This window comes from Trachypithecus francoisi, unplaced genomic scaffold, assembly GCF_009764315.1.
Source record: "Trachypithecus francoisi isolate TF-2019V2 unplaced genomic scaffold, Tfra_2.0 Lachesis_group15, whole genome shotgun sequence".
Lineage (NCBI taxonomy): Eukaryota > Metazoa > Chordata > Mammalia > Primates > Cercopithecidae > Trachypithecus > Trachypithecus francoisi.
Genome location: NW_022681460.1, coordinates 29,107,622 through 29,135,159, shown reverse-complemented (window position 1 = coordinate 29,135,159; position 27,538 = coordinate 29,107,622). Strand labels below are relative to the sequence as shown.

Sequence of the window (27,538 nt, the reverse complement as noted above, 5' to 3'; positions counted from 1 at the left end):
AGGCCGAGGCAGGTGGATCACATGGTGTCAGGAGTTTGAGACCAGCCTGACCAACATAGTGAAACCTCATCTCTATTAAAAATACAAAATTAGCCGGGCATGGTGTCACATGCCTGTAATCACAGCTACTTGGAAGGCTGAGGCAGGAGAATCACTTGAACCCTGGAGGTGAAAGTAGCAGTAAGCCAAGATCACGTCATTTCACTCCAGCATGGCAACAAGAGCAAAACTCCATCTAAAAAAAAAAAAAAAAAAAAAAAAAGCCTTCACTCTCTATCAAAAGATTGGTAAAATATTCATATATTCATTTGTATATTTTATTCTAAAGTAAAATATTTTAAGTACTTATTACCTTTTGAATGATTCTCCACTTAATGTACTTTTTTGATTCACTAACACTAAAGGGTTTTTTTCTTTAGATGCTCATTTTTTATATACATGTGTATTTAGATAAAAACTTCTGTGGAATGTATATATGGCCTGATTCTAAAATGAACTTCGGTCCACATGACCTGAAATACAAAAAGTCTGTCTGTGGTCTCTGGCTCTGACACCTGGGAATATTTGTGCAAACTTTTGACCCTTAAAAGTACACTGTTTTTACATTAATGACCTCAATATATGGTATAAAAGTTTTATGCTGACAACTGCCTGGAATTCTCACCAAAGGAGGGCAGAAAATTTGGGTTTATTAATCTTTAAGTAAACCCAAATTACTTATCTGCAAGTCTAAGCATAGTTTTTCATGGTGACAAGACCAAATATAGAATCAGATAAGAGGGCTTCTACTTTGCTTTTTACATTATTTTTAATTATCCAGAAAATTATGAATATAATAAGCCCAAATTGCTGTAAATGGCCAATATTTCTCTGAATTACATTTATTTTAAAATTTTTGAGCACCTACAATGTGCTCCTTGTTTTTCCCTTGAATTTACACAGGAGCCTCAGTAACAGTCACATCTATTATCAGATTTTAGTACACAATTGTCCTACTATGGACTTCATAAGAATTGTTAAAAGATAAAATTACAACAAATCTGGTTTTATAGATCTTAGGGTTTTTATTTGTGATTCTAGAATCAGGCAGCAGTCTGGACCAAAATGGTTCAAAATGTTCTGCCCCATCACATGTGCAGTTTATATTTACAGCCATAGAAAAGTGATATACAGAAAATGAAAATGAGGTACAGTGACATCCAGATTGGTTAGAATTCAGTGTTCACCGTAATTCAACTTCATCTTTACAGTTGGCTGCTTATAATTGACTGAAACTCAACTGCTGTGATTGGCTGAGACTCAGCCACTTTTTACAAGAGTGGATTACAGTCCGTTGACACAAGTTAGATTGCAGTTTACTCTATATGGAGAAACCTTTAGGACAAACTTAAAATATACACAGCAGCAGCTCTAGGCTGAACTTAATTTAATAATTCTGCCCTTTGGGTCAACTTCTCAATTTTGAGATGTTGACCAAAAGTTTAGGCACTGATGTCACGCTCTGTCACCATTATAATGGATTTATTTGGTCTCAAATCCCATTGGGAAATAGCAAAACAATGAATTTTGTAAAGTGGGGACAAATAAACAGAACAATAAGGGGAAAAACCTGATTCATCAACATCAGGCCACCTCAGTCACTTCTGGAAGGGTTAAAGCAGGTAGTACTTCCTTGCTCTGTTGACTCAGGTAGATTAAAATCTCTTGTTTTCAGGGGGATAAAAACACTGATCTGTTTTGGGATTTATCTGCTTCTTTAAAGTTTCCATTTGGTTATGTGGCATTTAGTATGAGTGACTTCATTTTGGTTTGGTCTGATCTGTTGGAGCAAAGTGCAAGACCTCAGCACAAGCAGTCACCTCTCATACTTTTGCTCAATAATTTCCCCCTTTTGGTTAGGTTCTTACCTAGGTAAGAGTGTGAGCAAAAAGCAAAACTACTTATGTTCAACTTATATTTTTCCAGTGGAAGTGAATCTGAATTCCATCAATACTCAATACCTTTAACCAAGGCAATCTAATTAATTTAGTTGGCTTTGTCCAATGCCATTGTATTTCTAGTATCTTACTTAACAGTTTTACAACTTGTCCAGTAAAATAAGTACCTTTATCACTGGAGATTTTTCCAGGAATGCCCCATGAGAGAAATACACATTCTAATAACCTTTCAGTTACTATAATGGCATCAGCTTTCCTTCATGGGAAAGCTGCTACATAACCAGAAAACATGCACTGAAAATGGCAATTGAATGAAATCCCTCTATGAAATGCTCAAATGGCTCATCAGGTAGCAGAAATGTACCTGATGTATTGGCTGTTGTATTAGTTTATTCTCACACTGCTATAAAGAACTACGTGAGACTGGGTAATTTATGAAGAAAATAGGTTTAATGGAGTCACAATTCCACAGGCTGTACAGGAGCATGGCTGGGGAGGCCTCAGGAAACTTACAATCATGGTGGAAGGGCGAAAGAGAAGCAAACACATCTTCACATGGTGGCAGGAGAGAGAGAGTGAAGGAGGAAGGGCTACATACTCTTAAACCACCATATCTTGTGAGAACTCACTCACTCACTATCACAAAAACAGTAAAGTAGAAATCCACCCCCATGATCCAATCACCTCCCACCAGTCCCTCCCCCAACATTGGAAATTACAATTCAACATAAGATTTGGGTGGGGACACAGAGCCAATCTGTATCAAGTGTCTTCTCGGAATTACAGGTTTAACAAGCCAAATACTGGTCATAAACCATGTTAACAGTTTTAGAACAGTCACAACACCAATATTTTTTCACAATTTGGATCATTTTACCTCTTTCATTATAAGTCATGGAGTGCAAAGCTTTTAATAATGGGAATTTTAATGACTCAGGAAGGAAAACTCTCTATCAGTCCACATTTACCAATGGATTTATATCCTCTTAAATATCAATTTGGATGGTTTGTGTGCAGCCAGGCACAGGAGGCTCCGCTGTCAGGAGCAATCAGACCTTCCAGCTCCTTAGACTTGACCTTCCAGCTGCCTCTCATGTACTTGTCTGGTGGGGGTTTGTGTTGATCAGGAGTGAATTCACAGTTGGTCTACCATGAACTGGAAGATTCTCGAACACGTGCACCTGCTGCTGTACATCTTGGCAGCGAAAACATTAATTATCTGCCTAACACTTGTTGGAGTGAAAATATAACAAAGAAAAAGGTTGGAAGCAAAACAACAAAAACTGGAAGCTGAAAGGAAGAAGCAATCAGAGAAAAAAGATAACTGAATATTCTGCAATATATATGTCAGCTTGAGAGGACTCCGGCTGAGAAGAAAGACTTAATTATTAAATAATGTGTCAGAGGATAAACTCCCAATCTAGACCTTTCACTTCAAATACTGTGAATTTATATGTGCTTTTAAAAGAACCAGTATTGGCCGGGCATGGTGGCTTATGTCTGTAATCCCAACACTTTGGGAGGCTGAGGAGGACAGATCACTTGAGGTCGGGAGTTTGAGACCAGCCTGGCCAACATGGTGAAACCCCATCTCTACTAAAAATAGAAAAATTAGCCAGGTGGAGTGGTGCACATCTGTAATCCCAGCTACTCGAGAGACTGAGGCAGGAGAATCGCTTGAACCCAGAAGTCAGAGGGCTGCAGTGAGCCGAGATTGTGCTATAATACTCCAGCCTGGGTGACAAGAGCAAAACTCCATCTCAAAAAAAAAAAAAAAAATAGAATTACAGGTCACTGTGAGATAATAGGCACTCATTTAACCACAGTGATAATGAAAAGACTTTAAAAGGCAAACACTTTATAACACTCTATAATCCCAGCGCCTTGGCAGGCTGAGGTGGGAGAATCCCTTGAGGCCAGGAGTTCAAGACCAGCCTAAGCAATATGGCAACATGCTGTCTCTAAAAAAAAAGAAAAAAAGAAAAAAAAAGAAAAATTAGCCATGCACAGTGGCATACCCCTATAGTCCTAAACACTTGGGAGGCAGGAGAATTGCTTGTGCCTAGCAGTTCAAGGCTACACTTAACTATGATCATACCACTGTGTTCTAGCCTGGGCAATAGAGCAAGGCCTTATCACTAAAAACAAACAACAACAACAACAACAAACCCCAGAGCAACATGGCAAAACCTCATCTCTACAAAAAAATTAAAAATTTGCCAGGCATGGTGGCACACACCTGTATTCTTAGCTAGTTGGGAGGCTGAGGTGAAAAGATCACCTGAGACCAGGAGGTTGAGGCTGCTAGTGAGCCATGATCATGCTACTGCAATCCAGCCCGGGTGACAGAGCAAGACTCTGTCTTAAAAAGAAAAGAAAAAGGCAAACACAGAGTTATATATTTCTTTTTAAAAATGCCTACTTGTAGAAAAACGTGAGTTCTTTAATAGAGAGGACTCAACTGTCTTAAGTAATCAAAGGCTTAATAAAGGCAACATAAAACACAGGGAACTATTATGATAAAACACATTATTTTTTCCTAGACCAATTATCTGAAAGGTAAAGAAAAACCTTTCATTATTTGCCATTAACAGCAGCTCAACACTCCAAGAAAAATCTTGTTTTAACAGAGAGAACCAAATTATAGTTTTCTATCAACGTATACCTTTGAAATTAATGTTCAGTTTTAGAAAAACTTAGAAAACTTCTCTTCTAACTTTAGCCAATGTGATCACACATAAAATTTATTTTTTAAGATTAATCTTCCACAAGCCTTCTACAGTCTTCTTTCTTTCTAGTTTTGGAACAGCCAGTCATTCCACTTTGGGACAAAAATTACCTTTCTTTCCCTTTACCAAAAACACATCTTACTTTCATCACCTAAGGAGTTATTTTAATTGCCATATGTTAATTAGAAATTTTTTAACTTAGCTAACCTTTTGCAGCATTTTTTTTTTTTTTTTTTGGAATCTCACTCTGTTGCCCAGGCGGGAGTACAGTGGCGTGATCTTGGCTCACTACAACCTCCACTTCCCAGGTTCAAGTGATTCTCCTGCCTCAGCCACCCAAGTAGCTGGGACGACAGGTGTTGGCCACCATGTCCAGCTAATTTTCATATTTTTAGTAGAGATGGGGTTTCACCATGTTGGTCAGGCTGGTCCTGAACTCCTGACCTCAAGTGATCCACCTACCTTGACTTCCTAACGTGCTGGGGTTACAGACATGAGCCACTGCATCCAGCCTTGGTTTTCTTTTTCTTATCCATACCACTGTCATCCTCTTCGTCTGAAGCCACATCTTCAATCTTGGGCTTTTCTTCATCATCTTTTTCTTTTTCTTTCTCACCTTTCTCTTCCTCAGCCTCATCATCAGTGATTTACTTCTCTTATTCCTTTTCCAAATAAAAGGTAATAGAATAGCCTATGAACTTCAAGTGCTTCTTTACTATTTATTTGACCCACCTCTCTTATAAGTACTCTGTCTGGTCTTCTTTAAGGCAGAGGATTACTTTGGTACCACTACCAATGAGCTCAACATGGTCAGTATATACATTAAAGGAATCCCCAGCAGAAGACTCCCAGGCATACTGTTCATCATCACTATGCTTTATGATCACAACCACTTTATCAGTCACCAGATAGGCAGAATAAAAGTAAACACCAAACTATTTGCCTAATCATGAATATGTCTGCACTAGCCTGAAGAACCTCCATAAATGCTTTATGACAGAACTTGTCAATAGTTCCCAAATTATTTGTGAGATAAGCCTTGGTCATGCCAATGCCTCATCATTGGTGATTTCCTTCTCTTGTTCAAAGTCAGGCTGTTTTCATGAGGGTTAGGGGGATGTCCCTGTTCAGCTGTTTACCACTGTCCAACTTGAAGAATTCTGTCATACTCTCAGAAAATATTGTCTAAGGCATCAGAAGCATTAGAGATCAACTTTCAAAGGAAAATCTTCTTACAGGAATAGATGGTATTCTGCTCTGGGAAGTTTTCTGTTTTTCTGCATAGGAATACCATAACTTTACCAATGTACAGCTATTAAGGCCACAGTTCTAAATAAATGAAACACATGATAAATTTCACAAAACTACAGTGAGGTCTTGTCAAGATAGCAGAGACCAGCAGGTTCTTTGAGAAACAATTCCATAGGTATGGGAAGACTCAGCACCACCACAGATTTTTTGGATAAACTTAAGTAAGTCATATGCTTTTTCCATGCCTCTTTTCCTATTGTTAATGGAAAAAAAAAAAACTATGCATTTTTCACTGTACAATATGAATTGTCCCCATCAGTCTGCTTTTCCCCTTTAAATGCTTAAGCCTTCATAATCATCTTTGGAGAAAGGCACGGAACACAGATTGTCCTGTCATTCCATGTTCTTTTTCCTGGGCATTGTTCTTAATTAATCTTGGCAAAATAAACTTCTAAAATTTACTGAGACTTGGCTTAGATACTTCGTGGTTTACAACCTCGTGACCACAAAGGGACTATGAGTAGAGTTACCCTGACTTTGGATAAATCTCATATCAGTACTTGGTACCAGCCTGAGCTATCTTTACTGTTCAAATCAATAGGACAATTTGCTGAAGTCCAGGAGCATCCCCTCCAGAGAATCCCTGATCTCCCAAAATTTGGTTGAGGTCTAAGGTTCATTTTGCCATACAATTCTTTTTCTGGAGTTTTACTCACTTCCAACAAGGCAGGTGAGTTCTCTTGCTTCCATGAAGAGTGAAAGCAGGCAACTCTTATTTGGAGTTTCAGCTCACTTCTAACAGGGAAGACAAGTTTTAGTTTTTTCTTGCTTCCAGGATGGTAGAGTGTAGTCTTCAGCCTGAGCCCCATTCCTAGGTAAGTAGCTTAATTGGAGTTTGTCTTGGGAATGCACCTTAATGACTAAAATGTACGATTAACAAACAGCTTGTCTTAATTTCTTCTTACCATTAGAAAGCCCAAAAATTGTATAAATTGTGCAATTGTTTTGCTTAACTATATTTTTTATTTTTTTGTTCCTGTTTTTGTTCTTGTTTTTGTTGTTTTGATCTTTTTCCCATTGGGATGGATTAACTATACCTGACTTGGTCAAATCTGAAGGTAAGTTCCAAATTATGAGGAACAAGGCCTCAATTGTAGAGATATGGTTTCACTATGCTGCTCAGTCTGACTCAAACTCCTAGGCTCAAGCAATCCACCCACTTCAGCCTCTCAAAGTGCTGGGATTCTAGACAATTCCCAAAGAAGTTATACAAATGGCCAACAAGCATATGGAAAAATGCTCAACATCACTATCAGGGAAATGCAAATCAAAATCACAATGCAATACCATCTTACTCCTGCAAGAATGGCCATAATCAAAAAAATAATAGATGTTGTCATGGATGTGGTGAAAAGGGAACATTTTCACACTGCTGGTCAGAATGGAAACTAGTATGACCACTATGGAAAACAGTATGGAAATTCCTTAAAGAACTAAAAGTAGATCTATTATTTGTTCCAGCAATTCCACTATTGAGTATCTACGCAGAGGAAAAGAACTCACTACATAAAAAAGACACTTGCACATGCATGTTTATAGCAGCACAATTCACAATTGCAAAAGTATGAAACCAATTCAAATGCCGATCAAGCAATGAGTCTGTAAAGAATGTGGAGATATATGTATACACACACACACACACACACACACCCATACACCATGGAATACTACTCAGCCATAAAACAGAATGAAATAATGGCATTCACAGCAACCTGGATGGAGTTGGAGGCCATTATCCTAAATGAAGTCATTCAGGAAAGGAAAATCAAACATCATATGTTCTCACTTACAAGTGGAAGCTAAACTATGAGGATTCAAAGGCATAAGAATGACACAACGGACTTTGGAGACTCAGGAGAAAGGGTGCGAGGAGGGTGAGGAATAAAAGACTATACGTTAAGTACAGTGTACGCTGCTCAGGTGATGGGTGCACCAACAAAAATCGCCACTAAAGAACTTATCCATGTAACCAAAAACCACCTGTATCTCCAAAACTACTGAAATTTTAAAAAAAGAAAAAGAGAAAAAGCTTAATGGTTAAAAGCTTAATTAAAAGCTGATATCCAAGATGTATACACATATATATACACATATGTCATACATATATACATACACATATGCACTTATAAATATATATTTATAATTATAATTATATAATTATATATTTATATAATTTATATACTACATAATTATATATAAATTATATAATTATAATTTATGTTTATATAATTATATATTTATAATTGTAAATATATATTTATAAATGCATATGTATATATACATATACATATATTTATATCTATATATGTATACATATATGCATATGCATATATAAATATATAGTTATATATTTATAAATGCATATATATTTATAAATGCATATATTTATAAATAGAATCTTTTTTCCCTGAGAAAGTTTTTTTTTCTTCTCAAGTCAATTGAATTGTTTTCTCCATTTACTTATGCCTCTCTTTCCTTTTGCCATTCTCTGCTACATGAGGGACCTAAAGTTTCTAACAGCCTAGGATTCCTTAAAAAAAACAGAGATGGTAACAGATTCCTTTTTGAAAAGAAACTTCTGTTTTTCCTTATAGAACCCCAAGAGTAGAAACAGACAAGTTGCTCTCAGATCTTAAACTTCTTGCTTTTGTATTGTTACCTGATTTCTTTTTTATTTTTATTTTATATTTTTTTATTATTATTATTATTTTTTGCAACGGAGTTTTGCTTTATCACCCAGGCTGGAGTGCAATGGAGTGATCTCAGCTCACTGCAACTTCTGCCTCCCAGGTTCAAGTGATTCTCCTGCTTCAGACTCCCAAGTAGCTGGAATTACAGGCGTGCACCACCACACCTGGCTAATTTTTGTATTTTTAGTAGAGATGGGGTTTCACTATGTTAGTCAGGTTGATCTCGAGACTCTTGAACTCAGGTGATCCACCTGCCTTGGCCTCCCAAAGTACTGGGATTACAGGTGTGAGCCACCACACCAGGCCCTGATTTCTTTTTTTAATGAAATAATTATTACAACAGGAGCTACTCTTGAGTGTTTAAGGGTGGGGTTTAGACAGTTAAAAAAGTCTTTGTAACAAAGTTCACTATAAAATCATTATGTGACCTAATTCCATGTTATTGCTATCCTTTTGGATAATCAGGACTCAGTGTTAGCTCTGCCGAGAGCTCAGAGATGCATCTAAAGGATAGAGGCTAAAGGCAAAATTTAAAACTACCCATCTAAATACACTTGGTCTCCATATGCAATCCTACAATAGAGTTCTATAATTTTATGATTGACTTGGCATCCATTTTTAATCTCCACTGGCACACCAGAATCTCTCTCTCTATCTCTTTCTCTCTGTCTCTGTATCTTGAGATGTAAATTTTGCTATGATGTTCACCAAGGACTTATTCATTTAGTATACAAACTTAGGGCTATCTAGATGACAATTGCCTAGGGTAATGAAAGAGGTTATCAAGAAATTGGAAATCTAAAATAGGAAAAAAGGAAGTCTCATAAGTCTGTAAGATTGACTTCTATCTGCATGTCTAAGGTGTATATGAATTTATGTGTCATGTATATATATAATGTTTCACTACCAAAAATATATAAAAGAGTTCTGATTAATTGGCATAGAAAAAACTTAAACTCTGTATCAGAAAAATAGAAACTTTGAGCCCAATTCCTTTTTCAAGTTCATGTGACTTAAGTAAATTCTTAATAAATAAGCTGGTTTAGGCCAGGAGTGGTGGCTAATGCCTGCAATACCAGCACTTTGGGAGGCTAAAGTGGGCAGGTCACCTCAGATCAGGAACTTGAGACCAGCCCGACCAACATAGTAAAACCTTGTCTCTACTAAAAATACAAAAACTAGCCAGGCCTGGTGGCATGTGCCTGTAGTCCCAGCTACTCAGGAGGCTGAGGCAGGAGAATCACTTGAACCTAGGAGGCGGAAGTTGCAGTGAACCAAGATCGTGTCACTGCACTCCAGACTGGGTGGCAGAGGGAGACTCTGTCTCAATAAATAAATAAATAAGCTGGTTTGAAATTATTGGTAAAATAAAATTAGAAATGGCTTCAGAATAGTCAACATGTTATTGTTCAGATTTATTGGTCAAGAAATCTAATGTTTATCTCTGCTAGACATTATAGGTGTCAGAATTTAGCATGAGGGTTATAAAGCTTGCAGCCCAAGAGAAAATTATCTTTGTGTATTTTTTATAAATAAGAAATTTAATATTGTTGAGTTAATAGAAACAGCTAAATCCTGAGTTACTGACCAAAAAAAATTCACTTAATCTTAAAGTTCTTATTTAAGAAAAAACCTGATATTCACCAGCTATTAAAATGGTTAATAGGGAAATAACTTCAAATGATGATTATCACAATTTTCATAAGTAATCTAGGTAAACTATTTTTTAATTAATTAGATAAATGTAATGGAATAAATTCTTGTAAATAAACTTGCCATATAAATTGGAATCTAAAGTCACATTGAATTAAATAACTGACATTCATTAAATATCTGCATTATTTTAAATTTTTTAAATTACATTATAGGAAAACATGTTCTTTCAAAAAAGTGTCCTTATTTAAAGGAAAATTCTTTTTGTCTAATTCAAAAGTTATTTAAAGCTTATTTATGAAAATGGGCAAAAGAAACTAGTAAATAAGAGTGATGTAAAGGAAGTTATAAATAAAAAGAGATTTTTTCATAAGAAAAGTTAAAATGAAAATAATTTTATATGAAAAGAATATTGTAAATTTTTGCCCTAAAATAAAATGACTGGTTATTTAGAAAAGAGGGATATTTAGGATAAAACAGGCAAGTCCAAGCACGTTGTAACTAGTTTCTGTAAGTTGTAATAAAGTTTGTAAAAAGAGAACTTGTGATTTTAAAAACTTGATCAAGTTGCCTATAATTAAAAGGAAATTATTTATAATGTTTATATAAATTTACATAAATTCATATAAATTATTTGCAATAGTCCTAGAGATTGAACTTGGGTATTAAAAATACACTAAGAATTGGTTAGAACAACAAAATTTTCTTAAGGTATTAATTTACTCTTAATAAAATTAGAAGAGATTTTAATTTTGTACTTTTCTTTTTTGAGGCAGAGTTTCACTCAGTCACCCAGGCTGTAGTTCAGTGGCACGATCTCAGCTCACAACAGCCTTGACCCCTGGGCTTATGCGATTCTCTCACCTCAGCCTCCTGAGTAGCTGGGACTACAGGTATGTGCCACCACACTCAGCTAATTTTTTGTATTTTTAGTAGAGAGGGCATTTTCCATGTTGCCCAGGCTAGTCTTGAACTCCTGGACTCAAGTGATCCAGTCAACTTTGCCTCCCAAAGCGCTGGGATTACAGGCATGAGCAACTGTGCCTGGCCTTAATTTTGTTTTTAACCCAAAAGTTCAACTTTTATTGTGTCTCACTGTTTTCAGCTTTCTGTCCCCTTTGAGAAGGCCTGAAGTAATACCTCTTTCTTTCAACTTCATCAGCTGTTGTAACTTTTTTCCTCAGGTTCTAACTGCTGTTGTTGCCTGATGCTAAAAATGTTTTATATTAAAAGTCTAAAGAAAATGTTTTCTTCCAATATAACATTCTGTGCTTTGGTTTTCAACTTTTCTATAAAACTAAAAAATTTCACTTATGACCCAGAATACATTCTTCCTATATCTAACTAATTCAAGTACTATTTTCATTAGTTTTGACTTCCAAGTTATCTAAATGGACTCCTCATAGGGAAAATCAATCGTATTTCAGAAGGACTTTTTTGCCTTTTGGTAACTGACCTAACAAACAGATTTTATGTTTTATCAAAATAATTCCTGCATAATTGTGATTATGTTTTGCTTTATGAAAATTGAAATTAAAAACTTTTAAAGTAAGGTTAATTACATATATGTAACTTTTAAAGTCCTTGCGGTGATAAGTTACAGGGCTTTGATTCTTGGATCTAAAAAAGACAAGTTCTGCAGAATCTTAAACACTGACAGTAGTCAAAGCCTCATCTTCTGACCCAGGAGAAGCTGACAGTCAAAATAAACTGTGTTCATGAGACACGGGGACAGAAATTAAAACTATTCAGGGACTAGGCCCAGGGACTATCAGGGAAGAGATGGACACAGGAGATTTAAAGGCCAATTTTGAGAGATAAATTAGTTCAGAGTCTATCTATAAATTAAGTATTAATATCAAAGGCACACTGATGCAAGACCAGTATCTGGGCTCCTGTGTCAGCTTAAAAAGGGTTTCTTGTAATATTAACCCATTTTTTTTTACTATAAAAGGTTATAAAAAGGTTTACAGCTGGGCACAGTGGCTCATATCTGTAATCCCAGCACTTTGGGAAGGCAGCCAAGGTGGGAGGATCACTTGAGCCCAGGAGTTCAAGACCAGCCTGGGCAATATGACAAAACCCCATCTCTACAAAAAGAATACCAAAAAATTTATCTGGGTGTGGTGGCACATGCCTGTAGTCCCAGCTACTCAAGAGGCTGAGGCAGGGGGATCACTTTAGCCTGGGAGGATAAGGCTGCAGTGAGCCATGATCATGCCACTGTACTCCAACCTGGGCAACAGAGACTCTATCTCAAAATAAAATTTAAAAAAAAAAAAAAACACCTAAAATTAAAAATTAAAAAAAGGTTTATTAAAATAAAATCCTGGGGCCGGGCACAGTGGCTCACCCCTATAATCCCAGCACTTTGGGAGGCCGAGGCAGGTGGATCACCTGAGGTCAGGAGTTTGAGACCAGCCTGGCCAACATGGTGAAACCCCATCTCTACTAAAAATAAAAAAAATTAGCTGGGCATGGTGGCAGGCACCTGTAATCCCAACTACTCAGGAGGTGGAGGGAGAAGAATTGCTTGAACCCGGGAGACGGAGGTTGCAGTGAGCCAAGATTACGCCACTGCACTACAGCCTGGGGGACAAGAGCGAGACTTCATCTCAAAAAAAAAAATTAAATCCTATGATCAAGTTGCTCACAATTTTATAGATTTGTTTATCAGATTTGAGAGGCAGATTTAATTGGCCTCATGCTGTCTTAATCAGGGCTTATTATTGGGGAAATTAAGTCTCCTCTCTGAAGAATAAAGGTTTTTGCTGTTGTTAAATCTTTGAGGTTTCATTTTGGCTAACTAAATGATAACTTGAAATACCGTTATACTGATGTGGATTCTATTTTTTAATATTAAGTGTTTTAAACCTTTGACATTTGACAAACTTTGCAAAATCAAATTCAAAATAAGGATTTTTTTACCTGATCAACCCTTCTAGATATAAGGTCCTCCAACGTCCAAAAGAGACATATTTGACTGTGCGATATATTAAAATCATGTAAGAAGCATTGCCAAATATAAAATAACCTTTAGCTTTCTTTGAGTTATATTCATTTACTTTATTAGTATGTGTTAAAAATTATATAAAATTTGTATAATTCTGATATGTCTCAGTATATATTATCAGTAATAATTATAATTGTCATGTTAAATTGTTTTGTGCCACAGAGATGACCAGATTTCCTTGTCAACTGTGTCTTTAACTGTGGCTGTCCTAAAATTTTTGTCATTCACAGACAATTGTTGTCTTGTTTCAACCCATTTCAAAAAGCAGTTTATAATCAGTCATGGGATTCTGATGGGTACTCTTAAATGCAGATCTCTGGTACTTTGAAAATTGTGCCACTAAAATAGAAAAGGACAAAACAAAAACAATTTCCAGGACTCTCATAGAAAGCTAATATATTCATAACAAGTGCTGGCCCAATATTGGGGAAAACAAGAATAGCATGGACTAAATTAACAAAAGACCAAGAGACTATTTTTATAATTTTTTTCTTAAAATGTTGCTGATCCTTTCTTTTTTGTTTTCTAAAGTCAAGAAAACGTTTTACTTTTGAGATATTTATAGCTTTTAGCAATTGGGTAAAGTATACTCTTGTGAGAAGAATCTGGATCATATTTCTTTCTCTCTACCTGATTTCTTTAGAATTCAGAAGCCATTTGTGATTATTCTTAACTTATGGCAATACAGTTATTTGCATAAGTGCAATAAGAATCTGTTTTTTTCACAACAGATCACAATTGGAGACTAATTATTTTACCAAGGCTTTGACTGCAATGGTATGTTTCCAAATATAAACAGACGGCTTTAAGGAATCAAAGTTGATTTATAGAGGCAATAAAAGACCCTTGGGAAAACTGGCCTCATACTTTGTCTACACAGTCCCTATATAGGGTTCCTGGCCTGTAGTAAGTAAAGAATGTCACTTTCTGACAGGCCCAAGCACCCCAAGATATCTTGGGACCTTGAGAGAAGAGGAATTTACCCAACTCATACAGGTATTTTCAGGCACAAATAAATCTGTGGCTCAGCTCAAAGCTTTAAAAAATCTAATTTGAGATTTCTGTAAAGTTCCATCAAAGCCAATTTAAAAAGAGCCTATGTGACAATAATTGTTCTTGCAACACTTTATACAAATAATCAGGCCAAGTATAATAAGACTAAAACTTATACTGTAGATGTGTGGTGTTATTTCTGAGGCTTCTGTTCTGTTCCATTGGTCTATGTATCTGTTTGGGTACCAGTACCATGCTGTTTTGGTTACTGTAGCCTTGTAGTACAGTTTGAAGTCAGGTAGCATGATGACTCCAGCTTTGTTCTTTTGGCTTAGGATTGTCTTGGCAATGTGGGCTCTTTTTTGGTTCCATATGAACTTTAAAGCAGTTTTTCCCAATTCTGTGAAGAAAGTCATGGGTAGCTTCATGGGGATAGCATTGAATCTATAAATTACCTTGGGCAGTATGGCTATTTTCACGATATTGATTCTTCCTATCCATGAGCGTGGAATGTTCTTCCATTTGTTTGTGTTCTCTTTTATTTCGTTGAGCAGTGGTTTGTAGTTCTCCTTGAAGAGGTCCTTCACATCCCTTGTAAGTTGGATTCCTAGGTATTTTCTTCTATTTGTAGCAATTGTGAATGGGAGTTCACTCATGATTTGGCTCTCTGTTTGTCTGTTATTGGTGTATAGGAATGCCTGTGATTTTTGCACACTGATTTTGTATCCTGAGACTTTGCTGACGTTGCTTATCAGCTTAAGGAGATTTTAGGATGAGATGATGGGGTTTTCTAAATATACAATCATGTCATCTGCAAACAGGGACAATTTCACTTCCTCTTTTCCTGATTGAATATCCTTTCTTTCTTGCTTGCCTGATTGCCCTGGCCAGAAGTTCCAACACTATGTCAAATAGGAGTGGTGAGAGAGGCCAACCCTATCTTGTGCCAGTTTTCAAAGGCAATGCTTCCGGTTTTTGCCGATTCAATATGATATTGGCTGTGGGTTTGTCATAAATAGCTCTTACTATTTTGAGTTACATTCCATCAATACCTAGTTTATTGAGAGTTTTTAGCATGAAGGGCTGTTGAATTTTGTCAAAGGCCTTTTCTGCATCTATTGAGATAATCATGTGGCTTTTCTCATTGGTTCTGTTTACCTGATGGATTACATTTATTGATTTGTATATGTTGAACCAGCCTTGCATCCCAGGGATGAAGCCAAATTGATCGCAGTGGATAAGCTTTCTGATGTGCTGCTGGATAGGGCTTGCTGGTATTTTATTGAGGATTTTCACATCAATGTTCATCAGGGATATTTGTCTAAAATTCCCTTTTTTTTCTGTGTCTCTGCCAGGCCTTGGTATGATGGTGGCCTCATAAAATGAATTACAGAGGATTTCCCCTTTTTCTATTGATGGGTTAGTTTCAGAAGGAATGGTACCATCTCCTCTTTGTACCTCTGGTAGAATTCAGCTGTGAATCCGTCTGGTCCTGGACTTTTTTTGGTTGGTAGGCTATTAATTACTGCCTAAATTTCAGAGCCTGTTATTTGTCCATTCAGAGATTCAACTTCATCCTGGTTTAGTCTTGGAAAGGTGTTTATGTGTCCAGGAATTTATCCATTTCTTCTAGATTTTCTAGTTTATTTGGGTAGAGGTGTTTGTACTATTCTCTGATGGTATTTTGTATTTCTGTGGGATGGGTGGTGATATCCCCTTTATCATTTTTTATTGCATCTATTTGATTCTTCTCTTCTTTATTAGTCTTGCTAGTCGTCTATCAATTTTGCTGATCTTTTCAAAAAACCAGCTCCTGGATTCATTGATTTTTGAAGGGTTTTTTGTGTCTGTATCTCCTTCAGTTCTACTCTGATCTTAGTTATTTCTTTCCTTCTGCTATCTTTTGAATTTGTTTGCTCTTGCTTCTCTAGTTGTTTTAATTGTGATGTTAGGGTGTCAATTTTAGATCTTTCCTGCTTTCTCTTGTGGACATTTAGTGCTATAAATTTCCCTCTACACATTGCTTTAAATGTGTCCCAGAGAGTCTGATAGGTTGTGCCTTTGTTCTCATTGGTTTCAAAGAACATCTTTATTTCTGCCTTAATTTTCTTATTTACCCAGCAGTCATTCAGAAGCAGGTTGTTCAGTTTGCATATAGCTGTGCGATTTTGAGTGAGTTTCTTAATTCTGAGCTCAATTTGGTTGCATTGTGGTATGAGAGACAGTTCTGAATTCTGTTCTTTTACATTTGCTGAGGAGTCCTTTACTTCCACTTATGTGGTCAATTTTAGAATAAGTGCAATGTGGTGCTGAGAAGAATGTATATTCTGTTGATTTGGGGTGGAGAGATCTGTAGATGTCTATTAGGTCTGCTTGGCACAGAGATGAGTTCAAGTCCTGGATAGCCTTGTTAACCTTCTGTCTCGTTGATCTGTCTAATCTTGACATCGGGGTGTTAAAGTCTCCCATTATTATTGTGTGGGAGTCTAAGTCTCTTTGTATGTCTCTAAGGACTTGCTTTATGAATCTGGGTTCTCCTGTATTGGGTGCATATTTTTTTTTTTGGATAGTTAGCTCTTCTTGTTGAATTGTTCCCTTTATCATTATGTAATGCCCTCTTTATCTCTTTTGATCTTTGTTAGTGTAAAGTCTGTTTCATCAGAGACTAGAATGGCAACCCTTGCTTTTTTGTGCTTTCCATTTGCTTGGCAGATTTTCCTCATCCCTTTATTTTGAACCCATGTTTGTCTCTGCACATAAGATGGGTCTCCTGAATACAGCACACTGATGGGTCTTGACTCTTTATCCAATTTGCCAGTCTGTGCCTTTTAACTGGGGCATTTACCCCATTTACATTTAAGGTTAATATTGTTATATGTGAATTTGAGCATGTCATTATGATGTTAGCTGTTTATTTTGCCCATTAATTGATGTGGTTTCTTCATAGCATCTATGGTCTTTACAATTTGGCATGTTTTTGCAGTGGCTGGTACCAGTTGTTCCTTTGTATGTTTAGTGCTTCCTTCAGGAGCTCATGTAAGGCAGGCCTGTTGGTGACAAAAATCTCTCAGCATTTGCTTGTCTGTAAATAATTTTATTTCTCCTTCCCTTACGAAGCTTAGTTTGACTGCATATGAAATTCTGGGTTGAAAATTCTTTTCTTCAAAAATGTTTAATACTGGCCCCCACTCTCTTCTGGCTTGTAGGGTTTCTGCCGAGAGATCCGTTGTTAGTCTGATGGGCTTCTGTTTGTGGGTAACTCGACCTTTCCCTCTGGCTGCCCTTAACATTTTTTCCTTTGTTTCAACCTTGGTGAATCTGACAATTATGTCTTGTAGTTGCTCTTTTCAAGGGGTATCTTTGTGGTCTTCTGTGTATTTCCTGATTTTGAATGTTGGCCTGCCTTGCTAGGTTGGGGAAGTTCTGGATAATATCCTGAAGAGTGTTTTCCAACTTGGTTCCACTCTCCCCATCACTTTTAGATACACCAATGAAACATAGGTTTGGTCTTTTCACATAGTCCCATATTTTTTGGAGGCTTTGTTTGTTTCTTTTTACTCTTTTTTCTCTAAACTTGTCTTCCCACTTTTTTTCATTAATTTGACTTTCAATCACAGATAACCTTTTTTCCACTTGATTGAATTGGCTATTGAAGCTTGTGCATACATCACAAAGTTCTCGTGCCATGGTTTTCAGCACTATCAGGTAATTTAAGGTCGTCTCTACACTGTTTATTCTAGTTAGCCGTTTGTCTAACCTTCTTTCAAGGTTTCTAGTTTCCTTGAGATGGTTAGAACATGCTCTTTTAGCTTGGAGTAGTTTGTTATTACTGACCTTCTGAAGCCTCGGTCAACTCATCAAAGTCATTCTCCATCCAGCTTTGTTCCATTGCTGGCGAGAGCTGTGATCCTTTGGAGGAGAAGAGGCACTCTGGTTTTTAGAATGTTCAGCTTTTCTGCTCTGGTTTTTCCCCATCTTTGTGGTTTTATCTACATTTGGTCTTTGATGTTGGTGACCTACAGATGGGGTTTTGGTGTAGATGTCTTTTTTGTTGATGCTGATGCTATTCCTTTCTGTTTATTAGTTTTTCTTCTAACAGTCAGGTCCCTCAGCTGCAGGTCTGTTGGAGTTTGCTGGAGGTCCACTCTAGACCCTGTAGTCTGGGTATCACCAGCAGAGGCTGCTGAACAGCAAATATTGAAGAACAGAAAATATTGCTGCGTGATCCTTCCTCTAGAAGCTTCGTCTCAGAGGGTCACCCACCTCTATGAGGTGTCTGTCAGCCCCTACTGGGAAGTGTTTACCAGTTAGGCTACATTGGGGTCAGGGACCCACTTGAGGAGGCAGTCTGTCTGTTCTCAAAGCTCAAACACTGTGCTGTGACTGCTCTCTTCAGAGCTGTCAGACAGGGACATTTAAGTCTGCAGAAGTGTCTGCTACCTTTTGTTCAGTTATGCCCTGCTCACAGAGGTGGAGTCTATAAAGGCAGTAGGCCTTGCTGAGCTGCAGTGGGCACCATCTAGTTCAAGCTTCCTGGCCGCTTTGTTTACCTACTCAAGCCTCAGCAATGGCAGACACACCTCCCTCTGTCAGGCTGCAGCCTCACAGGTTGATCTCAGACTGTTGCACTAGCAGTGAGCAAGGCTCCATGGTCATGGAACCCACTGAACCAGGCACGGGAAAGAATCTCCTGGTCTACTGGTTGCTAAGACCATGGGAAAAGTGCAGTATTTGTGCAGTGTCCCATTTTTCCAGGTACAGTCTGTCATGGCTTCCCTTGGCTAGGAAATGGAAATCCCCTGACCCCTTGCACTTCCCAGGTAGGCGATAACCCACCTTGCTTTGGCTCACCCTCTGTGGGTTATACCCACTATCCAACCAGTCCAAATGAGATGAACCAGGTACCTCAGTTGGAAATGCTGAAATCACCCATCTTCTTCGTCGATCTTGCTGGGTGCTGTAGACCACAGCTGTTCCTATTTGGCCATCTTGGAATGACGACCAAAAGTTTTTAATTAGCAATTAACTGCACCTCAGATAAACCTCACTAGTTACAGTGCAAAGCTAATGACTCATTCATAATAACGATGCTTGATTTGCTCCTTAAAACTAGCCAAGGACAGGATTTATAGCTTTATGATCTCATGTATCTAGGAGATAACAAGCTCATTTTATATTAAATCTAGGTTTTCAAATGCATGCTTATAATATAAATGTTGACAATTTTGAGGACATTTCTGTTACTATTTTATCAACATTTTTAAAAACTAGCTTTACTTACTGAAGGTTATCTCAGATCACAAGAACTAAAACCCATTTGAATTACTTTTTATTTTTGTGAGGGAATATTTTATATTAGCACTTCTTCACTTTAAGCCAAACAGAACTCTGTAAATTTTGGCAATATCATCTGAGGTAGAAAAATATCACACAAATACAACATACATACACATACAAACATACATAAAAATACAGGCAGAAGCAGATCATATAGCCTTCATTAAAACTTTTGATTTTCCCAGTTTCCAAACGGTTTATCTTCCCCTTTCAGACTATAAGTCTTTTAATTATCTGTTCCATTGCCCTAAGCAATTGCTAGCCCAACAACCCAAAATTTTTACTTTCAAAGGGATGACTCTTAGGTGAAACACGGTAGGAAACGTACATCTTAAAGGCATGGAACTTAAACACCATTATATGCTGGCACAAAGATCTAAGTAGGAAACCTTGTTAAGACAAAATTGTCAGAGGTGAGGCTTGTTATATAAATTTAAGCCAATGCCATTTCCATTTTAAGAGTTTCTAGAGACATTCTTTCTCTTCCTGGTGCATAGAAGGACACACTCCTACAAAGGGAGATTTCTTTTATAGTTGAAAGTTTCTTACAAAGAATTTCAAAGTAGCTAGCTAAATTCCCATAACGGTGTATTTTGGAGACTGGTTTAATTTGATAGGTGGTCTTTAAACTTAGCTTTGTTTCTTAACTAGATAACTGACTCCAGGGCCAAGAATGCATTCCCTATGCCTGGAGTTAGGATGGATAACTCTGAAAAAGAAGCAAATTCACTTGATTTATCCTATATAAATACTTTATCCAGTTTTCTTTTTGACTTCATGGTGGGAGAGTAACCAGGAGAAAAAGTTGGCAGATTTAATTTTTTTCTTTTTTTTTTTTTTGAGATGGAGTTTCACTCTGTCACCCAGCTGGAGTGCAGTGGCATGATCTCGGCTCACTGAAGCCTCCACCTCCTGGGTTCAAGTGATTCTCCTGCCTCAGCCTCCTGAGTAGCTGAGACTATGGGAGTGTGCCACCATGCCTGCCTGATTTTTGTTTTTTTGGTTTTTTTTTTAAGCAGAGATGGACTTTCACCATGTTGGCCAGGCTGATCTCAAACTTTTGACCTCAAGTGATCCACCCCCCTCAGCCTCCCAAAGTGCTGGGATTACAGGAGTGAGCCACCACACTCAGCTAAAGAGAGTAATTTTTGTCATAAAGTAGAGTAGTTGTTTCAAGATGAAAAATAAGAAAATATGGGGAAAATGTGAATGGATGAGAAAGTTGTAAAACATTTGTGAAAAATGAATCTTGTGAAAGAAGTTTTATGTGCGATCAACCTGGCTAAGATTAGGAAAAAAGTTCTAAGTTTTTTCTAAAATATGAGAATTAATATCAAAAGTACACTGATGCAAAACTAGAATTTGGTTCTGTATGTTAAAAGAAGGTTTTCTTGGAATATTGATCGGCTTTTAATAGAAAATAGTGAAAGATTTTTCTTTACCTTTTAGGTAACTGGCTAGGAAAAAAAGATATTGTGTTTTATCAAGATAATTTGTTGCGCTTTGTGCTTTTATCAGTTCTTTGATATTTGTTTAAAAAGTGAGTCTTCTCAATATTAAAAGAATGAAGTTTTTGCTCACAACTCTGTAACTATTACTGGTAGAAGGTATCTGAGTTACTGGTGGTAAATCCATATGGGTCTGCAGCAACCTCAATTCTTGCCTCCTCAGAAGAAAGAATTCGACTGAAGGACATAAGGCAAAAAGAGAGAGCGAGGTGTGGATGTTTCATTTTAAAAAGCTTTAGAACAGGAAAGAAAGGAAAGTACACTTGGAAGAGACCCAAGAGGGCAACTTGAAGGACAAGTGCCCTGTTAAACTGTGATCCGAGGACTTTACAGGCTGTCTCCTTTCCCATGATTCTTCCCTTAGGGTGGGCTGCCCTCATACACAGTGCCCCCTTTAGCCTTGGAAAATGAGCACATGCAGTGTGCTTATTAAGTTTTACGCATGCCCATCTTAGGCTTTCTTCCCTTTTCTGGTGGCGTACCCCTGAAAGGTCATAATCCACCATTTGTCTTTTAATGTGCATGCCCAGGAGGTTGCTTCTCTGTGGCACCTGCATGCAATTAACACTTCAGTGCCACAGGTGTAAACCATCAGAAAATGGCCTCTCCCTAGCGCCAGCTGCCAATTTATCACTTTTAGACAGCCAACGTGATAATTGTCAAACCACTACCCAAAATTCCTAGTGAGTGGGAAAGCCATCTTCTGCCCCAACATCTGCCTAACTACCTGTAACATAAACTTCTATATTTGCCATAAAAATCTGATAGTGTCACTCTGATTAAATGGACAACTATAATAAGTGTTTTTAAACTTTTAACATTTTGGACAAACTTCCCAAAATTATATCCTAAATTAAGTCTTTTCGCACCTGAAATTAACTTTAGGACTTTCCACTTCAGCCCCTGGAAAACACTGAACATTTACAAATTTTAAAAGAGAATGTTAATCAGTCTTGTTTGATATGTTGTATGAGAAGTATTGTCAAAAAAAAAAAAAAGTAATGTACCTGTAGTTCTAGATACTCAGAAGTCTGAGGCAGAAGGATCACTTCAGCCCAGAAGTTCAAAGCTGCCGTGAGCTATTCACAATAGCAAAGACTTGAAACCAACCAAATGTCCATCAGTGATAGACTGGAATAAGAAAAAGTGGCACATATACACCATGGAATACTGTGCAGTCATAAAAAAGGATGAGTTCCATCTCTGCACCAAGCGGACCTAATAGACATCTATAGAACTCTCCACCCCAAATCAACAGAATATACATTCTTCTCAGCACCACATCACACTTATTCCAAAATTGACCACATAATTGGAAGTAAAGCACTCCTCAGCAAATGTAAAAGAACAGAAATTATAACAAACTGTCTCTCAGACCACAGTGCAATCAAACTAGAACTCAAGACTAAGAAACTCAATCAAAACCGCTCAACTACATGGAAACTGAACAACCTGCTCCTGAATGACTACTGGGTACATAACAAAATGGAGGCAGAAATAAAGATGTTCTTTGAAACCAATGAGAACAAAGATACAACATACCAGAATCTCTGGGACACATTCAAAGCAGTGTGTACAGGGAAAATTTATAGCACTGAATGCCCACAAGAGAAAGCTGGAAAGATCTAAAATTGACACTCTAACATCACAATTAAAACAACTAGAGAGGCAAGAGCAAACACATTCAAAAGCTAGCAGAAGGCAAGAAATAACTAAGATCAGAGCAGAGCTGAAGGAGATAGAGACACAAAAAACTCTCCAAAAAATCAATGAATCCAGGAGTTGGTTTGTTGAAAAGATCAACAAAATTGACAGACCACTAGCAAGACTAATAAAGAAGAAAAGAGAGAGGAATCAAATAGACACAATAAAAAATGATAAAGGGGATATCACCACCGACCCCACAGAAATACAAACTACCATCAGAGAATACTATAAACACCTCTATGCAAATCAACTAGAAAATCTAGAAGAAATGGATAATTTCCTGGACACTTACACTCTTCCAAGACTAAACCAGGAAGAAGTTGAAACCCTAAATAGACGAATAGCAGGCTCTGAAATTGAGGCAATAATTAATAGCCTACCAACCACAAAAAGTCCAGGACCAGATGGACTCACAGCTGAATTCTACCAGAGGTACAAGGAGGAGCTGGTACCATTCCTTCTGAAACTATTCCAATCAATAGAAAAGGAGGGAATCCTCCCTAACTCATTTTATGAGGCCAACATCATCCTGATACCAAAGCCTGGCAGAGACACAACAAAAAAAGAGAATTTTAGACCAATATCCCTGATGAACATCGATGCAAAAATCCTCAATAAAATACTGGCAAACCGGATTCAGCAGCACATCAAAAAGCTTATCCACCATGATCAAGTGAGCTTCATCCCTGGATGCAAGGCTGGTTCAACATACGCAAATCAATAAACGTAATCCAGCATATAAACAGAAACAAAGACAAAAACCACATGATTATCTCAATAGATGCAGAAAAGGCTTTTGACAAAATTCAACAGCCCTTCATGCTAAAAATGCTCAATAAATTCGGTATTGATGGAACGTATCTCAAAATAATAAGAGCTATTGATGACAAACCCACAGCCAATATCATACTGAATGGGCACAAACTGGAAAAATTCCCTTTGAAAACTGGCACAAGACAGGGATGCCCTCTCTCACCACTCCTATTCAACATAGTGTTGGAAGTTCTGGCTAGGGCAATCAGGCAAGAGAAAGAAATCAAGGGTATCCAGTTAGGAAAAGAAGAAGTCAAATTGTCCCTGTTTGCAGATGACATGATGGTATATTTAGAAAACCCCATTGTCTCAGCCCAAAATCTCCTTCAGCTGATAAGCAACTTCAGCAAAGTCTCAAGATACAAAATTAATGTGCAAAAATCACAAGCATTCTTATACACCAGTAACAGACAAACAGAGAGCCAAATCAGGAATGAACTTCCATGCACAATTGCTTCAAAGAGAATCAAATACCTAGGAATCCAACTTGCAAGGGATGTAAAGGACCTCTTCAAGGAGAACTACAAACCACTGCTCAGTGAAATAAAAGAGGACACAAACAAATGGAAGAACATACTATGCTCATGGATAGGAAGAATCAATATCGTGAAAATGGCCATACTGCCCAAGGTTATTTATAGATTCAATGCCATCCCCATTAAGCTACCAATGAGTTTCTTCACAGAATTGGAAAAAACTACTTTAAAGTTTATACAGAACCAAAAAAGAGCCCGCATTGCCAAGACAATCCTAAGTCAAAAGAACAAAGCTGGAGGCATCACGATACCTGACTTCAAACTATACTACAAGGCTACAGTAACCAAAACAGCATGGTACTGGTACCAAAACAGAGATATAGATCAATGGAACAGAACAGAGTCCTCAGAAATAATACCACACATCTACAGCCATCTGATCTTTGACAAATCTGACAAAAACAAGAAATGGGGAAAGGATTCCCTATTTAATAAATGGTGCTGGGAAAATTGGCTAGCCATAAGTAGAAAGCTGAAACTGGATCCTTTCCTTACTCTTTATACGAAGATTAATTCAAGATGGATTAGAGACTTAAATGTTAGACCTAATACCATAAAAACCCTAGAAGAAAATCTAGGTAGTACCATTCAGGACATAGGCATGGGCAAGGACTTCATGTCTAAAACACCAAAAGCAACGGCAGCAAAAGCCAAAATTGACAAATGGGATCTCAGTAAACTAAAGAGCTTCTGCACAGCAAAAGAAACTACCATCAGAGTGAACAGGCAATCTACAGAATGGGAGAACATTTTTGCAATCTACTCATCTGACAAAGGGCTGATATCCAGAACCTACAAAGAACTCAAACAAATTTACAAGAAAAAACAAACAACCCATCAAAAAGTGGGCAAAGGATATGAACAGACATTTCTCAAAAGAAGACATGCATACAGCCAACAGACAAATGAAAAAATGCTCATCATCACTCGCCATCAGAGAAATGCAAATCAAAACCACAATGAGATACCATCTCACACCAGTTAGAATGGCAATCATTAAAAAGTCAGGAAACAACAGGTGCTGGAGAGGATGTGGAGAAATAGGAACACTTTTACACTGTTGGTGGGATTGTAAACTAGTTCAACCATTATGGAAAACAGTATGGCAATTCCTCAAGGATCTAGAACTAGATGTACCATATGACCCAGCCATCCCACTACTGGGTATATACCCAAAGGATTATAAATCATGCTGCTATAAAGACACATGCACATGTATATTTATTGCAGCACTATTCACAATAGCAAAGACTTGGAATCAACCCAAATGTCCATCTGTGACAGACTGGATGAAGAAAATGTGGCACATATACACCATGGAATACTATGCAGCCATAAAAAAGGATGAGTTTGCATCCTTTGTAGGGACATGGATGCAGCTGGAAACCATCATTCTTAGCAAACTATCACAAGAACAGAAAACCAAACACCACATGTTCTCACTCATAGGTGGGAACTGAACAATGAGATCACTTGGACTCGGGAAGGGGAACATCACACACCGGGGACTATCATGGGGAGGGAGGAGGGGGGAGGGATTGCATTGGGAGTTATAACTGATATAAATGACGAATTGATGGGTGCTGACGAGTTGATGGGTGCAGCACACCAACATGGCACAAGTGTACATATGTAACAACCTGCACGTTATGCACATGTACCCTAGAACTTAAAGTATAATAAAAAAAAAAAAAAAAAAAGCATGAGTTCATGTCCTTTGCAGGGACATGAATGAAGCTGGAAACCATCATTCTCAGCAAACTATCACAAGGACAGAAAACCAAACACCACTTGTTCTCACTCATAGTTGGAAACTGAACAATGAGATCACTTGGACACAGGAAGGGGAACATCACACACCGGGGCCTGTCATGTGCTGGGGGGACTTGGGGAGGGATAGCACTAGGAGAAATGCCTAATGTAATGTCAATGATGAGTTGATGGGTGCAGCAAACCAACATGGCACATGTATACCTATACATCAAATCTGTACGTTGTATACATGTACCCTAAAACTTAAAGTATAATAAAAAATAAAATAAAAAGAATAATTATTAATTTTTCTGAGTTTTTATTTGAAATTTTGCTGGTTCTTTAGTTTTCCAGGAAACATTTTTCCTTTTAAGCTATCTATAGATCACAGCTATATGGTAAAGTATAAGTATACTCTTGTGAATAAAATTGAAATATTTACTTTTTCTCTCGACATGATCCCTCCAGAATTCAGAAACTACTCATGAATGTTCTTATTTTTATGGCAATATAGTTATTTGTATAAGTTCAAAAAGAACTCGTTATTTTTAAAACAGGATACAACTGGAAATATTGGTTTGGCTTCCTATCCTTGAGAGGCTTTTGCAAGTTCTATCTGAAATTTCTTATCCAAAGTTCCAGCAAAGCAAACTTTAAAAAAGCCTATGTGGTCAATCACTATTCCTGCTGTACTTAAGTAAATTATCAGGCCAAGTTTCATGAAGCTCAAACAAATTTGTTTTACTTTGATTATCTTTGGTAGAAATGGAGGTAACTGCTAAGAGAAAAATTATGTTTCAGAAAAAAAACTAGCCTGACCAAATTGGAGAAACTTCGTCTCTACTAAAAATAGAAAATTAGCCAGGTGTGGTGGTGCATGCCTGTAGTCCCAGCTACTCAGGAGGCTGAGGCAGGAGAATTGCTTGAACCCAGAAGGCAGAGGATGCAGTGAGCCAAGATGTGCTATTTCACTCCAGCCTGGGAAACAAAAGCGAAACTGTGTCTCAAAAAAAAAAAAAAAAGGAAAAAGAAAAACAATACTGTACCTTTTATTAGACTGCAGACCTTTCATTGTTTCTGAGTTTTTATCATCTACCTGTAGACTAAACTGGATCCTAAATTTTTCTAGTTTCCTTTAATATTTGGCTACAATTCTTAAGTTTTCCTTGCTGTGCCTAGCTTTTTCTCTTGGCAGAATAATGCTATAGTTGAAATTTTACAATCAGTAGCCTCTGTGGGTAACTAGACAAACATGTTGGATTTGTCATGCCAAATGAACTTAGGGAATATTAGGTAACAGAATTGCAACCTACTAGCTGAACAGAGAAAAATCTGTGCAGTTGCTAACATTTCTTGCTGCATATGAATAAATAGAACAAACAGGCTACTTGGCTAAAATAGGTAGATTTTCTATCTGGTTCATTCTTTGATCTATTTGATTTCAGTTAGCTTGATTCATGTGGACCCTGACTAAGGGGCATACTCTAAACTCTTAGTGTTATCCTCCTTATAGTCATATAGTACTATCCCTGATGCATTATATCATTATATCCTCTCTA

General features: G+C 37.4%; 2 pseudogenes; one reads left to right on the top strand and one right to left on the bottom strand.

The window, feature by feature from the left end:
• Positions 1 to 2,851: 2,851 nt before the first annotated feature.
• Positions 2,852 to 3,356, top strand: LOC117097998 (annotated as a pseudogene).
• Positions 3,357 to 5,138: 1,782 nt separating this feature from the next.
• LOC117097359 lies at positions 5,139 to 5,960 on the bottom strand (annotated as a pseudogene).
• Positions 5,961 to 27,538: the final 21,578 nt, after the last annotated feature.